Source organism: Agelaius phoeniceus, chromosome 8, assembly GCF_051311805.1.
Source record: "Agelaius phoeniceus isolate bAgePho1 chromosome 8, bAgePho1.hap1, whole genome shotgun sequence".
Classification (NCBI taxonomy): Eukaryota; Metazoa; Chordata; class Aves; order Passeriformes; family Icteridae; genus Agelaius; species Agelaius phoeniceus.
The window spans coordinates 19,942,906-19,959,693 of record NC_135272.1 but is presented as its reverse complement, the minus strand read 5'-3'; the positions used below and the strand labels follow the sequence as shown (position 1 = coordinate 19,959,693).

The following is a 16,788-nucleotide window of genomic DNA, read 5'->3' as shown; positions in this document are numbered from 1 at the left end:
GAAAGCCCATGGGACAGTTAAAGGCACTCCTGTGTAGAATGGCCTGATCCCCTTTTCTCCCATTGATTTGCTGCATAATCCTGGACAAATCACTCAGCCTCTCAAAGGCTCTCCTTTTCCATCAGCAAAATGGAAACAGAATGGTTCCTCATCAGTTCTCAGATGACCACAAGACACATGGAGAAAAGCAACAGACACATCCAAGCAGGCATTATACACATCCTAACTGGCACTGCCACATGGAGCATGGAGCCAGCAAGTGAGGCTTCCTGTGGGCACAGGAGAGTCTGGTTCCCCACAGCAGGACCCAGGGTGTCCCTGTGGGCCTCTGAGAGAGCGTGGTGGAGCTGGGCAGCACACAAAGAGCACACCCTGCCAGCCTCCTTCTGCACTCAGTCCTGCCAGCAGGAGCCTTCTGGTCGCTTGGGCTACTCGCTTTCCTGGCTGAATTGATACCAGACTAATTTGGTTTTCTTTGGATGCTAATCCCTCAGAGTGAGAAGAGGGAACAAGGTGAAGTTGGTACCATGCAGATAAGCTGGGTAACAGGCTGGTATCTTCCCGAGGCAGTGCAGCTCGGCGTGCAGGTAGGGAAGGCTGCTTGCATGAGTGGCCAGGGGTGAGGAACACAGACAGACAAAAACATCTCTGAGGCTGAAAACAAATCAGAATATATAGGTATTTACAAACACTGATTTCCAACACCCCAGCAGCTGTAACAAATGCAGACTTTATGAGATAACCATAATTAGAGAAAAGCTTTATTTTTGGTTTGGTTTTTTTTTCACCCAGTATGCCAGTTCTGATTTGAAAGGAAAACCATAGGCTCAACTGTGCAACACAATAAACCATGGTATCAAAGCAAGCATCAAAGTGGCCCCTCGGCTGCTGGCAAACAGTACAGTCATAAGAAAAGAGACAATGAAAATACAATAAGTAGAAATAGTGCTTTTTTCCCATAACATAAACACCATAGACATTCTTTTAATACAAAGAGAAGCAGGATCCAATGTGACAGCTTTATATTTGCCAAGTATCATGGGAGGACTGTTAAATACATCCTCCCCAAACCAAGCCAAAGGAGCAGAACGAGCCAAGATGTTCTCGTCAGAACAAAGACATCCCTTTTCTTAGGTCTCAGACAGTTAGCAGGATTAATTTTGCTTATTATTTATTTTAATCATCTCCATATCAAGCTAGCTTCAGCAAGATGTGCCAAAATATCTATTAGTGCCTGTCTATATGGGTACAGTCCACTGCCCCAAAATCACGTTATGGTCTTCAAAGAATGGAAATTATATTTAAGACATTTTTTTTAATATATAACTTTTAAAAAAATTCTCAAGCAGACAACTGAGCGCCAGGACTGTGCAACTCTGAAGCAGAGGGGTTGCTGCCACATGGAAGAGCAGACAACTCGTATGTGTTTGAATGCTCAGCCTCTCACAGGGGGAGATTGAAATAATGTGTAGTGGATTTCTTTGTGATGCTTTTCCTTCTTTCTTTTTTCAGTTAATATTTTACATTCTTTTAGAAGTATTACCTGTACATTAAGCCCTATATTCATGTAATCATGAGGGACACACAACTTTTCTGTCTTGCCCTTCTACTTTCAAGCAAATGTACAGAAATTGAGGCCTGACAACCCACAGCTGAGGTGCTCAGGAGCAAACAGCTGAAAGCATAAGAATGGGGCTGCTCAAATATATTTTTACCCTTCTCTCATTAAAGTTTCATCTGAAGAATTTTTGTGGGAGCCTTAGCCAGTAAAACAGCACCCTTCACTTTTAGGTTCCCAAGCAGCAGAGGCACAGGGGAAAACAAGTATCAGATACACACAATCTTTCTTCTTATGCCTGCTGTGCCCTCCCAGATGCAGTAATTCACCCTTTTCATATCTTTTTGTAAAAGAAAAGTGATATTAATTATCCTGAAGTATTTTTAAAGAGGATGAATATTAGAGAAGTTCTTACTTATTTCACAAGACATTCTGCTTTCCATGTAAAATGTAATGATTTTCCATGTAAAATTAATGATTGTAATAAGTTTCATTTTAAGGCAGGTCCCTCCTGGGTAACCTCTCTAGTAAAGTCTGATTCCAGGTGAAGCCAATACTAGAACCATATTTGCTTTTATGAATGCTGAAATGGTCCATGAATCTCAAATAGTATTGCACCCTCTGTTTTATAAATATTTTATGTGTTTTTCTTCAGTAAATACATATATTTTGCTTTTTGAATCTCAGGGCCCCTTTTGAGCTGTGTGGCTCTTAGAATGTTAATAGAGAAGCAGCAACATGAAACTGAAAATAAATGCTTTTAACAAACAGGGAAAGTCTATATTTCACCAAGGAAAGTGTGGTCTAAAATAAAACAGACTCCTGCAACGTCTAAATCCTGCATATTTTCTGCAGAGCATGCCACAGCTATTGACATGCTGTTGGTTTTATATGTCCCAGGATGCATGAATTATTACTGTCATTTGACATTTTATATTCCTAGTTCCATAGCCTATAGCAACACTTACCATCAGCAGTGGCAGACTATAGCAGACCTCTGGCAATGCCTCTTATTGATCAAGCACTGCTCACTGTTTGCCTGCTCAGTAATGCAAAGACATCCTAATTCTCTAAGACAGAAAACCCACAAGTTACTTCATTTGGGATTTCTAGTCCTTTCAAGAGACCCAAGACACGAAACGCAGATTACAGATACCTTCTCCCCCACTGGGAGGCAAACTGAGTTATCTCACAAGCTTTAGGTACTACAAAAGAAAGCACATTGCGTGGCAATGCTGAAGAGAAAAGCAGGATGCTAACGAAGGGTACTAATATAACTGGTTATGAAAGGGACCTCAGGAATGAGAGAGATGTTCTGCTGAGAGTCAATGGAGTTGTGCTGCCAGCTTTATTAACTTCTTTAAAAGGGACCTAAACAACGTAATACAGTGAAAAATTATGTGCTATGATTTGAATAAAGGTAAATTTTCCCAGCGCTTACTTAGGTGAAATTCCCCCAAGACAGCAAGAGCCTGAGTTCATGTAAACAATTAAACAGAAATTGCAGATCAGAGGGCAGCAGAACATACCAAACTGACCATGTAAAGACCCAGTGCAGCAGCGACTGGTTTCTGGGCCTAGCAAACACACCCCCCAACACCCTCTTGAGTCAAAGGAAAGATGACCTACCCTTGGCATGGGGCAAGTCCTGTCAGGAAATGCAGCTCACAACAGCAGCATATCAACCTCAGCCCCTGCCTCGAGGACCTGTTTTATCCCCTTCTCCCAGTCCACACTCTTCCCCTCTCTGATCTCTCTCTCCTCCTTCCAGGGAGCAGCCATGGCCCCAGCATGGCTGCCCTGCCCAGCCCCTGTATGGAGCGGCTCAGAGGGAACAGAGGCTGTGTCCACCTGCTGCCAAAAGGGCTCCTCAGTGAGTCACCTATGTGGGAGCATGATGGCCAAGCCCTGACAGAGGCAGGCTCCATCTCTGCACACCCTTCCTGCTCCAGCAAGTGCCATGTACAGGGGCAGCTCTGACCCACACCTGGGACTTCTGTCAGAGTTGTGACAAAGCCAAGGTAAGGGACATGTTTAACCTTGCCAGCCTGAACCACCAGAGAATTTATGCAAGACCAGCTTGGCTTTTGCCAAGATTCACAGCTGCCCTTCCTCAGGGTCAAGTCCCTGGGCAGCATCCTGGCCCCCTGGGCCCTCCTCAGGTCACGGCTGGGGTCCCAGAGCCCACACATTCCCAGGGCCAGCTGTTCACCGACCCAAACACTCCAGGAACAGCCCACCCACGTTTGCTTGGCTAAGGACCAGCTTTGATGTGATGCTTCTGTGGGGAGTGTCCATCCCAGCATCCAAGGGTACCCTGTCCCAGCTGGTTGTGAGTCCCCATGTGGGGAGAGGGCCTGAGGGCCTTCCCTGGTTCTGGGGACCCATCGGACCCAACTCTCAGGGTGATCCAGATCTTGAATCTGACCCCTGCAGCCCAACCCCATCAGATTGTGGCTTTGCTCCTCACTTTGGTTGCAGAGACAATGGCTGCAGCACCCTCCTGGCATGCTCTGCTGATCTTCAGGAAAGGGATTTTCCTGAAGCTATTGCTTTTTATCCCACATCTTTGAGCACAAGAGTAAGCCTGAAGCACAGCAAAGGGGTTTTCTGCTTGCATTGCACCTTTCTGTTCATCCTTTCCCATCCTCTCCCACTGTCTGGTCCTTCTGCTTCCCTTGCTTGTCCCACCAGTGTTACTCTGACATGAAGAGCTTCCAGCATCTTTTTTCCCTCACTGAATCTCTTGGATCATCAGGTCATGACCATTTCCTCCAAACACTGACTGCATCTGCTGCCTTAGCACAATGATGGAGTTGCTTATCCAGTCCAAGCTTGCTACAATGAAAAGTCACACTTTTTCAATTTATCCAGTGATTTTTTATGATCACTTGAAATACAGCAGCACAGCTCTGCACCTGTAACATCTTCAGAGCCACTTAACAGCACAGCCAGAGAGCACGACTCCAGTTGAGCTCAGCTGAACACAGAAGGTGACTTCTGATGCTGGAGCACTTCATCACTGGGGTAAGACAGGCTGGTGAGGCAGGCAGCATTTGACTTGCAAAGCCTCTTTCTTTGACATCCTAGGACGGCAGCAGGGCTGCACGTGAGTTAAACCCTTGCCAGCAAACAAAACCTTTTGCTTTGCCAAAAAGTTACAGTGGTGATTTTGTTCCTGTCTTTTGAAGGCAAGATTGAATCGACAGATCCTGTCAGCTCCTCAGCCAGCTTGAAGAGGGCTGTTTAATGACAAAGGCCATTGGCATGCACACATTCCCACCTCCTTCAAGGCACAGCTCCTCTTTGGTTGACTTCTCCCAGGGAGAAACCAGTTTTCTGCCTCGCCCTTGGAAATGATGGAAGATGCAAACTCCAGGCTAACTGCTTCTCTTCTCTGCTTCATGAGGCTCAGCCCACTGGCCTCACATTCCTGTGGTCAAATCTGGCAGAGCAAACATCTGGAATGTGCAAACAAACCCCCAGATTCAGACACCTGGACAGGGAGGGTGTTTGTGCTGCAGTTCATCATCACTAGGGTGGGAATTCCAAGCAGGACAGTCGGAGAGACTGCTACAGGTACTGGACAGGACATCCACAGAAGTGCCACAGACTGCAGGGCCAAAAGCAGCTGTGGTGCCTCATGACAGTGCAATATGTATGTAGGTATTTAGGTTTAGAAATATACATCCACACACTTACACACATGCTCAACTACATTTCGTATGTATGTATAGGTGCACATGATGGTATCCTACATTTTCAGTGCGTCATGTGCATGTGTGCAAAAAGATCACAACTCCTGTGGACAATTTATCAGCTGAAATGGGAATTTTACACCTGTCAAAATCCTTAATTTTTAATCTTTCAGTGTTTTTTTTGCAATTTGGAAAGAGTTTAGTTTTGACTTGTTGACATCAGTGCACTTTACTGAGTGAGAAGCACTAACGCCTACCATGGTTTCCTCTGAACCCTCATATGAACAAGCAGAATTATTCCATTTATGCAAACACCAGATGTAGCAGTTTTAATAAAATCAAATGCCTTTAAATAAAATACTTCATATAATTTGATTTATTTGTAGTCTTGCCTCGAAGATTAAAAATACCTACTGTCTTCCCATGATCAATAATCCAATTTTTAAGGGGCTGTTACTTTCATTATAAACATATAAAAGCAATCCAAGCTACTAAAACCCTGTATACAGACACATTGTAAAAGCCAAACTACTTTTTACCCAGCAGGCAAAAAAAGAGACATAAACAGGTCTGAATTGTTGCAGACATAAATATTTTAGACAGACTAGAAAAACCTTTGGGAATTTGAGACTGTAATTAAGCCCCTTAGCAGACCATTCAGTAAACCACAGCCTGAAGGACCCTGTGGTGGGACCCAATTGTGGAATAAGACATCGGAAGGGTGCAAAAGGCAGCACACCCACTTCACCCAGGGGCTGTTCACCTGTCACTAAACAGGTCACAAAGTCAAGAATGGCTTCATGGGTGTGCCAAAAGCATTCTCTGCACCTGTGTGCAACATGGTGTGCTTCAGCTGACAGGAGAAAAGAGAGAAGACACATTTCTCCTTTGTCTGCAGCCAGCTGAGATCTCTTCCTCTATTTCCACCTCTTTCTGTCCACCTCCTTCATCCCTCATCCAAGCTCTGTAAGTTTCCTATTATTCCAGACACTAAATCAATTTGTGTAAAACTATTACTGTTGTAGATGCTCTTTCTGTCTTCCTATTGCTCAGTAGGAAGCAGACTTGGTGGTGCCACCCTAACTAATGAAAGTATATTTAAGAGCAGCTCAAACCCACTAAAAATTAGTAGCTTGATCCCACAGACCTGTCCTCAAGCCTTCAGCCTCCAGCCTGGATTGATCACTGTGGTGTCCAAGAAAGTGCTCTTGGCAGACTCCTCACTGTCTTGGATGAATCTTTACATACATTAGTTGCATTAAATAAATCATTATCACTGCACCAAACTACTTTCTGGCCTCATCACATGTTAAAGTTTCAGGACCTGCTTGGGACTACCCTGCATTGCTGATATCTGTGAAAGTGCCATCCCCAGAGTCACCCTGAGCCAGACACTGCAGTCAGGCTCACTCAGCAACTTGGAAGCACAGCAGTATTTCTAATGTCCCAGAAACAATTACTGCATCATCTCTCTTTATGGCTTTCCTGGAATATTCTTTATGTTCTTTGGTTTGTACAAAGCACTATGTCTAGGATGTTAACTCTTCCTGCTCAGACCCGATGGGTTATTCCTGCTCAGTGAGGAATGCATGGACTTCCTCTTAAACATGACTTCAAAATTGCATTGATGATGAGGAAAGCAAAGCACAAATTGTGATCAGAGCTTTTATCAGATCTCTACTCTTTGTGTGAGGGTAGGCAATATTTCTGATTACCAGAGGACAAGTGTGCTGGTCTCTCCAAAGCACAAAATAAAGATTTATAGAAGATATGCTCTTAACTCTTGCCAACCCAAATCCAGAATTCATTCTCAACTGGTTGGAAATGCCAAGCCAAACTATTTCAAATCTTATCTTAACCTAGCTTTTTATGAAGACTGAATCTCAGTGACAGGTCTGTATTTGCTATCAGTAGTAGGACACAACTCCTGAGGTTGCTCTTTCACAAGGACACTATTAGTTTACTCCATATTGAAGTTTATTGGGCTTTGGCTTTTTATAAGGCAGCAGCAAGTAATTGCATGGAACACGTGTTTTCATTGTCCCCATCTGTAAATCTGTAAGAGGATACAATGAGGGCAGAGACAGTGTATGAACACCTTACAAAATAATCTTTGGCCTTTGATGAGGATGCATTGATTTGAGTCATCTGGTTATCACTGAATCTTTATATGAAATCACTTTATATGAATGTATATTTTATTTTAAATGCTTAGCTCCTCTAAATCACAATCACTGACTTTCTTTTTTCTGACAGTAGCAAGAAACATCAGCTAGCTCTCCTCTTAGAAAAAAAAAAAAATAAAAAGAGCCCAGTGTGTGGCCAGATAGGACATAACTTCATCTTTTGTCACGGTTTGGTAAACAGTAAACCTGCTGAGATTTAGCTGGGAACTGGTGCTTACTCATGCTCCTCGTGGACCTCAGGCCAGCTGAACGTGGATGAACACCAGACAGAGCCTGTGACCAGCAGCAGCTCATTAGGGCAGCCATGGGCACATGAGCCCTGCACTCTCCGACTTTTCATTCCCTTGTCTCTTTCTGCTTCTCTCTCCTTTCTGCTTTTTCTCCCATTTCCCCTCTTTGTCTACTATTTCCAGTCATTCCTGTCTTCCCTGTTCCTCCTCTATCTTTTCCCTTTGCTCAGGCGTTCTGTCCCTCTCCTCTGCTCCCTTCGCGAGAGGAGAAGTGGGAAATGCTGTAATTTAGTGCTGATTTCTTACCGAGCCGGGGACAAGCAGCAAAGGAAACAACAGGTATTTTGTTTGAAAATGCCACAGGTCCTTTAGGACCCCAATTCAATCTCTCCAAAAAAATAAATCAATTGCAATTTTTAATAGGCATCAGATCTCAACTCAAGGTACCACAGATCTCAACTCAAGGTACCACTCCTTAAATGCAATAATGAGTCAGCTTGTTCTAGAAGTTGCCGCATACAGAAAACATTTTGCCAATTATTCATGAACAATTCTACAAAATTAATCACAGCTATTATTTAGTGTGCTCTGTCACATCAACTTTGCAATTATTCAATCCCCTTGTTTTTACATACCTATTCAAACCCTGAAAAGAAAGACTTCCATTAACTTAAGCACATCTTTCTGAACTCTTTAAAATGCAGTAAACTCTTGGTTTTCTGCCTTAAGTCACACAAAGGACAAGGCAATAAGAGCTAACAAGGGTTCTCACTAAAACATTAGCGAGACTATGATGCTACTTTCACGTTTTTGATATAAGATAGGGTTCTGCACCTAAGATTTAATGCACACAGAATATTGCAAGTACAATGACATTTGGATAACAACATTTAGAGGAATAAAATTACAAGTGTACTGACATGTTTTTTGTGCTTCCTTATAGCACAGAAGCTGCTGCTCTTTGTCCCCCACATCCCTTGTGTCAGAAGCAGCCCAATACTAATAAATCTTGAATACAATTTTGAGATTCATAGCAAGGGCTGCAACACCCAGGTGGAATTTATAAACATGTCTTAAAATTATTTCTGCGTCATGCTAGAGCACAGACACAGAAGGAAAGGTCTCTGCCCTGTTACTGGGCATCATAAATGAAAATAACTTCCTTCCTCTGCCTGGGATGTGATCCCTGGTACGTACAGCTCTATCTGGACGTGAAGGGGGGCAGGTTCCTGACTCTTGCTGAATCACCCTGGGCAGAATTGCATGTTCCTTGTGACCAATAGAGATGGGGCAGCCCTGCAATGCTTTCTTCTAGCTCACTTGAGTAACCAAAGATCTTTTTAGGACACTTACTGTAAGTATTTATGAGTATTTATGTAAGGTAAGGTAGCAGCAGGGCTTTAAAATCTGGCAGTGCATAGAATTCACAGGCCTCAAATCTGCTACACAACTAAGATTTGGGGTTAGATTTCTTTTTAGGCATTTACATAACCTCAGAAAGTGCTTTGCTCAGAGCTGTCAGTCAGAGACGTTCCAGCATAATTTCTAAAACATTAAGAAGTTTCACACCCAATGTACAGCAATCTGTTTGGATCCAAAAACTAGAACACGCTGTAGTAAACAGTTTTTTTCCTGATCTCATTTCATGTAATTGGGCAGGAAAACTGAGGTATCAGAGGCTTGAATCCTGCCTGGAAGAACAGCGCAGGGCAGGGAGGGTGCAGGATGGGTTCCAGTACTGGATTGTGACTCCTCAGCTCATCAGACCAATTCCCTCTTCCTTTCCTCACCCACTTGGCAATCTGGTGTCCCCAGCTTTTCACCAAGCAGCAAGTTAACCCAGAGAACTGCGGGGATTTGTTTAATGCAATAAAACCTTTTGTCTTGTGAATATCAGGTTTAAATCATTGTATGGATATATCCTCTGCAAATCATACTCAAGAGCTTCGGAGTAGCTATTTGGAATCCATCAGTAGAAAGATTGGAAGTTCCTAAAGAAAGAGGTCCTTAGCTGCAGTTTCTTTAACCAAGACCTCTCTCTTATGATTTCCAGTGAGTTCCTGCTCTTATATTCTAAAGGTAATACCAAATTTCTGGGTGAAAAAAAAAAAAAACCAAAAACCATCAACTTTTAAGATTGTATTAGTTTAAATAATATACGTATAAATATTTACCGTAGAAAATAATTTCCTGGCTTCCTCAGTTTCCTTCCATGGAAACCCTCTTACACCACACTGTACTTTATCCGTAAGCAAGAGGAAACCCAAGGCCGAGAGCCGGGGCCCCGCTGGTGCCACGGAGGCGCATCCTCGGGCCGGGCCGGGCCGGGCGGAGCCGCCGCTCGGCTTCGGGAGCAGCGCGCAGGCCGCGGAGCCCCGGCTGCGGCTGCCGGCTGCTCACGGCGGCATCCCTGCCCGGCCGGGCACAGACCCGCTCCCCAGAGCGAGCAGGGCTGCTGGAGAGCTGGCTGTGCCCCTGTGTCTCCACTAAGGCAGAGCAGCGCCGACACAGCACCACACCCCGAGGAGCGCGGCATGGGGCAAACCCGGGGCCGCGGCAGGGCCTTGAGCATGTGGTTATCTGTTCTTTTTCTGCGGGATTAGGTTGTGTCTGTTCATGACAATAACCCAGCACCCTGACCACCGAAGCTCCCTGAGCTCCCAAAAGTCCTGGCCCCAGGTGACCCCACCCGGCCCTCTGTGAACCCCTCCCACCCACCACACACACCTTGTGCTCAGCAGCTCCTTGGATCCATTAACCTTTAGAGCATGCACAGAGCTGTTGTCCTGCCAAGAACTTTTCCTTCCATAGGAAACCCATTTTCCCCCCTTTTTTCCCTTCAGCTTAAAGAAATAAAAGGAAATAAAGGAAAATAAGGGGATTGTGAAATTCTATTTACTAGCTGCACATTTATGTAGGGGAAAACATTCTCACTCAGCACCACTCCAACATCCATGCTATTGTAAAGGTACTGTGCTTTACTCTGGGGAACTCATAGTACATTTCATACTGCCAGCTTCCTACAGCACCTAACTCCAGGCAGTGCTGGAATACTGCAGTTATTCCATTCACGTGTGCCTGCGCATACAGGTGCACACCTGACTGTAAAACACAGCTGTATTCTTAAAACAAACATGTTGAAATTGCATCATATCAACAGAGTATCTTTTGGCTTGAAAAAAGAGTAATCAATTTTATATCCCTTATCAATCATGATATCTAAATTTGGAGCATCAGGGAGTTTACTCACTGATTTCTCAGTCAGCCTCCTGTATTTTCAACAGTATTTTTCAACCCCAACACCGAGTGGAAGAGCAACTCATGATCCCACATGTTAAAAACAGGAGCAATTGCTCATGTACCCTGTGCAGCAGAGCTGCCATTCCAAGGGGAAAGCCTGACAGCCTGCAGCTCTCGTGCAGGTAAGACTCCCACAGAGGGGAGCATGACTGCATGTCCCTAACACTGTCACACCAGTCTCACTGTTTGGGGACAGGCTTTTCTGCATTGACAGCACTGAGGTATTTTGCTGTAAAGGAAGAGAAATGGCTAAAATACCAGACTACCCAAAAGCTGTCAATAATAATAAGAATAATAAGTCAGATCAGCATGTTTTGGTTTTCTATATAAGGGTATGTTAAACTATCAAAGGATCATAGATCTCTCTGTACCAAAGAGAGCCAGGTGATGGCTCTTCCCATATCTCAGATTAGATGGGGGGTTTCATATTGTAATACTTGTGCTATATGTGTACGTTTTAATGTCCTTTTTGAAATGCTGCAATTGACGCTCTAATTGGGGTGGCCCAACCCTCAGGCCTGTTTCAGCCAATTCTCATATAACATCACAAACTCAGCAGGGTTGCCCTGCATTTAGACTGCTTTAAGAAAACTTTGGTTCCCGTTTTTCATGCTGTCCTGTCTTTTCCCCACTTGCACCTTGGCACAGGGAGCAAACAGAGCAGCACAGGCTGTAGTGTGCTCCTATACTTGGTTCCCTGAGCACAAAGCAAATATGCAAGAACCTAGAGCAAGGATCTGTCCTGAAAGAGGCAGGTATGGACTATGTCGCCAGATAGAGGAAGCTGCAGAATTTTATTATTTTTTTTACCCTGCAGGAACTCTGAATCAAAATATCTAGAAAAAGTGAAATTTAGTAAAAAATGGATCATCCTTTTCACCATTGTTTTCATCTCCTGAATCCATGCAATAGCATTTTGGAAAGAGCTTCTCTGAGAGACAAAGAGGTTTTGTCCTGAGGAGCCACTGCCCAGCAAGAGCAGACCCACCTCCTGTCACCCCCAGGCAGCAGATCCATGCATGCCACCCCATGTCCTGGCTTTCCCTGACCCTGTGCCCAGACGACCCACAGTGCTAAACACTTCATCAATTCACACAGGCATCAGCATCTGCCTGACTCCAGACATCCAAGAAGCACCAGGAACAGCAGACATTGCAATGTTTAAATTTGCTAACAAATAAAACAGTGCATGGCAGCAATGTTCCACATGAAAGGTAAAACTCACAGTTGGAGCAGGCTGTAGGGTGGTGGCTCTGTGCACACTGCAGACTCCATCCTGCTGGGAGGGGACGTGACAGCTGCCCGAGTCTCTCCTGTGGGGGTCAGCTTGGACCTGCCTGTGGCACAAGGGATGCCACACAGCCTGGCCATCCCCCTGCCACCAAGGCAAGCCACAGCTGCTCCTGCCATCGCTGGCTGCATTATTTCCAGTCATTAAAGCATTGCTCCACAGGCTTGGATTTTCATGTCAGAATCTAGGAGTTACAGAATAACCCTAGAAAACCAAATAATATCACCGAGACCCTCTTTCTGACCCGGGGCAGAAACAATTTTGATCCCCATTTGTCCTCTAGCAGTCTTTTCCTTCAGGTGAGTGGCCCACAGTGCTTCACCACAATTAACCATGGCCGTGGCTCTTAGTAGCAATTTGTTTCCAATTACCTCCTTCAGGCAAATCTGAATAATTATCACCAGTTTTTTCACATTTCTTTCTGCTGCCAAGTCTGTATCAAAGTGCTCAAAGCACATCAACTGTCGATCCTGCAATATTCCAAATAAACCATTGTCTGCCCCTGGTGAAGGCCAGGGTAGCCCAAACCCTGTGGTGCTTTGCCCAGCACAGACCCATAGGCATGGACAGAGATTTCTCCCCAGTGATAAGTGCAGGGTTAGTGCCACAGAGCCACCCTGGTGTCAGCTCTGCTGAGTCCAGGGGAAGTGCACACCCACTAACAAAGTCACTATTGCCTGGGGCTGCAGTGCCAGCAGGGGAGTGGCAGCAGCTCCTGTCCCAGCTGAGCCCTCTGAGGTCCTGACTGGTCTCAATCCAAAGGGTGCTCACACAGGCTTGGACACACACTGCCTTCCATCCCTGGAGCATCTCCATCACTCTAAGGTAGCAGGGACCAACTTCAGCTGATCCTAACAGTAGTTCTTCCAAGGCAGGGAAATGAAGGAAGCAAACTGCAGCACACTGTGGATCCTAATTGCATTTGCTCTGCAGGCTCTGAAATGTCAGTCAAACAAATATGCCATTGCTTTTACTGCTCTGCAGTTGCCATTTACTATTTTACTGGGAAATTGTCCAGGAAAGGGATACTACCTAGAAGGGACCATTATGCTAGCACTGGAAACCAGCAATATTTCTGAACAACCCCATGGGCCCATTATCTGTTCCTACGCTGCGGAAAGACAAGAGGAGCCAGAGTGAGCCAATTTGTGTTTGTGGCAGCAACTGCAGCTGCAGAGGGGATGGAGACAGCCCAGGACCCAGCGGGCACATCTGAACTGGTGCATGCTCTGGAGCTGGGACAATTCACACCAAAGAAGAGCATGATTCAGTGAGTGAAGAAGGAAAAAAACCCACCTTAAATGAGTTCTTTTATGAGCCGGAGTTTCATTATGCAACTTTATCAGAGTTTATGAGAACTGGAGCAAACAATACGAAGATGCAGAACATGCCCACTCTCCAGCTCTATCAGTCCACAAACCCAGTAATTTCCAGAACATGCAGAAACCATGGGGCAGATGGGAAAGCCCCTTTCCCTAGGAACAGCCCCTCTAAAACCATCTCTTATTCTCTCACAACGCCTTTTGCCCTCCTGCTATAGGCAGCTCCTTGATATTTAACTACCACTCTCCTAGACTTAGAGTGAGTGATTGAGATACTTAATATGCAGAATCATTCAGAATCACCTCATTTTACCACTGCTTTATTTCTCCTCCAAGTCAAAAAAGCATAAGAAAGGCTACTCAGCCCACTTCTGCTTACTGTAATTCCCCACCCACTCCCCACAAAGAAACACAGATCTACCTGGACCAGATCCCATTGACTTCTAAGCAAAACTCAGTCTGTCTTTCCGTCTCTTCAGGTAGTTGGTCCCAGAGGCAGTTTCAGACCTATTTATAGGTTCAACCTCTGTGGGCAGGGTGAGCAGGGGCTGTGCCCAGCACAAGTGAGGAGGAAACCATCCACTGCCAAAAAAGGCAACTCCCACCCCTCTGGAAGTCACCTTAGCCAGGAAAACGTGTGCCCTTCACATCAGCACCTGTGAAGTCTTGCTGTTTGCAGAAGGTTCAGCAACCGTTTCATTTCTGCCATTTTTTGGTTTTGATCACGTTGTCTCTGGCACTGAAAGCACAAGTGGATCAATGCTCAATGCTTGTGTCAGGGCACCCTGTCCCTGCTACTGAGGCAGCACTGACAAGGCCACACAGTGTCCTGCAAGCAGGGACAGGAATGGGACAGCACCAGCAGCGCTGTGGCTGCTCTCTGGCACGGGGATGACTGATCTGCTCTGAGCTGGCAGCTGCATTCTCTGCCTCACAGGGATATACACCTTGAGCATTCACAGTCCCTTCCTAATTCTTTGCATACTTTTTTGGGTCTTGGTATAGTTTCTGCAGACATCCAGGCTGAATGAACATTATTTTTTTTTTCATTTTAAACAAAACAAGTGCCATGTTTTATCACCCCTCTCTGTCTCTCAGATTGGATTTCTTAAATTCACATGAGTTACGCATTTTCATAAACCACATTGGCCGCAGTAAGCTGCGTTGGAATCATCATTTAGAGAAGTGAAGATTTAATTTCATGGTGGAATTAAGGTTGACATTTCCTTTTTATTTACCCTACACCAAGGATTAATAAGGTTACTATAACCTTAATCTTTGATAGCTCAACAATAGAATACTCCGGGATTACCGCAAAAGCTGGATTTTAACTCTTTTAATCCCATTATTGTTGATAACCTTATCAACACTGTGCTCCACCACAGAGGTGGAGTGGAAGGATCTCCGACTCTGAAATTCCTTACCACGGAGCAACACTCATAGTTTAAAGAGAAGAGCCAGAGGCAGTTGCCTGGTTGATGCCTGCAGTGAGGTTCACAGTTTGCAGTAGGGCTGCAATGCTGCTTTTAAGCGCCTTGTCAGAGATCTTTGCCAAGAAAAACATTGGTCCAGTGGCATATGTTGGTGGAGCAATGCAAGGTTGCTCTAATTCCCTTACTTTGTTTTTCCCTCCTCCCATGCGACAACTACTCCAAGAATCAGACTGCCAGTCTGGCAAGTTGAGTTCCAGAAACTTACTGCTAATTACCATGTTTACAATTCCCAACCTGTCTGTTGGTGCCAACAATCAAACTGCATCCTCTTGAGTGCACCAAAAGACACTTGCTGGCAGTAGTTTCCTAAGGTTCCAGGCTGGCTACATTAATTACTGTTAACTTAATTTTTGGGTATTGAAAAGCAGCTTTAATTAGCGATTCCATGGATCAAAATCATCCTTTTATGAGTTTCAGGGAATAGCAGCTCAACTATAGACTACTTACCAACCTATGAGTCTTTTATTTGGAAACACAAGTGGTAATAAATTTATATGTGGCCTGATAAATAAAGTAGGCAGAGGTTCAGTAAAAATCACACCAGGAAACAAAAGGTTATGCCTACCCTTTGAAGTAAAAGAAGCAGCTCTAAAAAGGCAGGTTGGATATATTTTATCATCCCCAGTAAACATTTGACTGCACAGAACAAACCACTTTCTGAAGGTATATCACTGAATCAAAGTATTTAATTAATTAAAAGAAAAAGTATGTATTTTATGAACTCGGTGAAAAGAGCCCAAACTCAAATAACTGCAGGGCACAGCCTGAGCAGAGGGGGTCCCCTTTGAGCCCTGTGAGTCCCAGCCTGAGATTCCTGAAAGCTATCTGAGTACTCATTTGGGATCCCTTTTTGTTGAGCACACGCTTCAACCCTGCCAGAGTCAGCAGAGCACACAGGGCTGTGCAGTACCTGGGAAGAGGCTGCCTGCTAGAGGTCTGTGCCTGGGACCATGCCTGCAGGGCCCACCCAATGCCCTCAATTCCCCACCCCCAGCAATAAATTTCGAACCTGGATTTTCCATGGCAATGGGATTCAATCTCCATGATGCTGGCTTTAGAATGTTGGTCAGTTGATAAGAACTGCACTACACTGAAGATGCTTTTCTCTGTTCACTGCCTGGCATGGAGCTAAAAGACAAAGAGCAGAGCTACCCCAAGCTCTGCCTAGATGCAGCTTGGTGCTGCTGGGGTGGACAGGCTGCTGGCCACAGCACAAGGCTGCTCTGGTCACTCTGGCAGCATGTGGATGCTGGTGCAGCCAATGCCTGTCTGTGCTGAGACTGCAGTCAGTCTCATCTCTTAGGGGTACTTATATCTGCTCATAATAACACTGGTCCTACTTGGCTGTGTAAAGATAGGCCTAGGTGTCTGATTTAAAGCCCCTTTTTCTAAAAACAGTCTAACTGGTGCCCTAACAGGCTACAGTGAGACTGTCTTTTCTGCCCTGCAGCAGATTCTCCACCATCTCACCAAGACCCAAGACATCAACCAAATTCCCTGCTCTCCTGGCAGTGTTTCACAGGCTGCCAGCCAGTGCCAGGCTCCTGCTCTTGCACCACAGTCCTACTCTGTGAGGTTGCAGTGGGCTACTAAGGAAAAGATAACCCAGGGCAAGATTCAGGCATATGAAAAGCAGTGTGGGGTAGGGGAAATAGAGCCAAAGCAGGGAGTAAGCCAAGGAGACAGACATTAAAATCAACAGGCATTTTA

The 16,788-nt window shown here is 45.0% G+C and overlaps 1 long non-coding RNA gene across 6 annotated transcripts in view; it reads right to left on the bottom strand.

The window, feature by feature from the left end:
- Positions 1 to 16,788, bottom strand: part of LOC129123668 (uncharacterized) — a 46,340-nt gene that overhangs the window by 15,164 nt on the left and 14,388 nt on the right. For 5 of the 6 annotated variants that reach the window (XR_013183262.1, XR_013183265.1, XR_013183264.1 and 2 more), the window contains one exon: positions 1 to 5,019. This exon is cut by the window's left edge and continues 12,324 nt beyond it. This is a non-coding gene — a long non-coding RNA (uncharacterized LOC129123668). The other variant, XR_008534719.2, reaches the window with a different exon arrangement.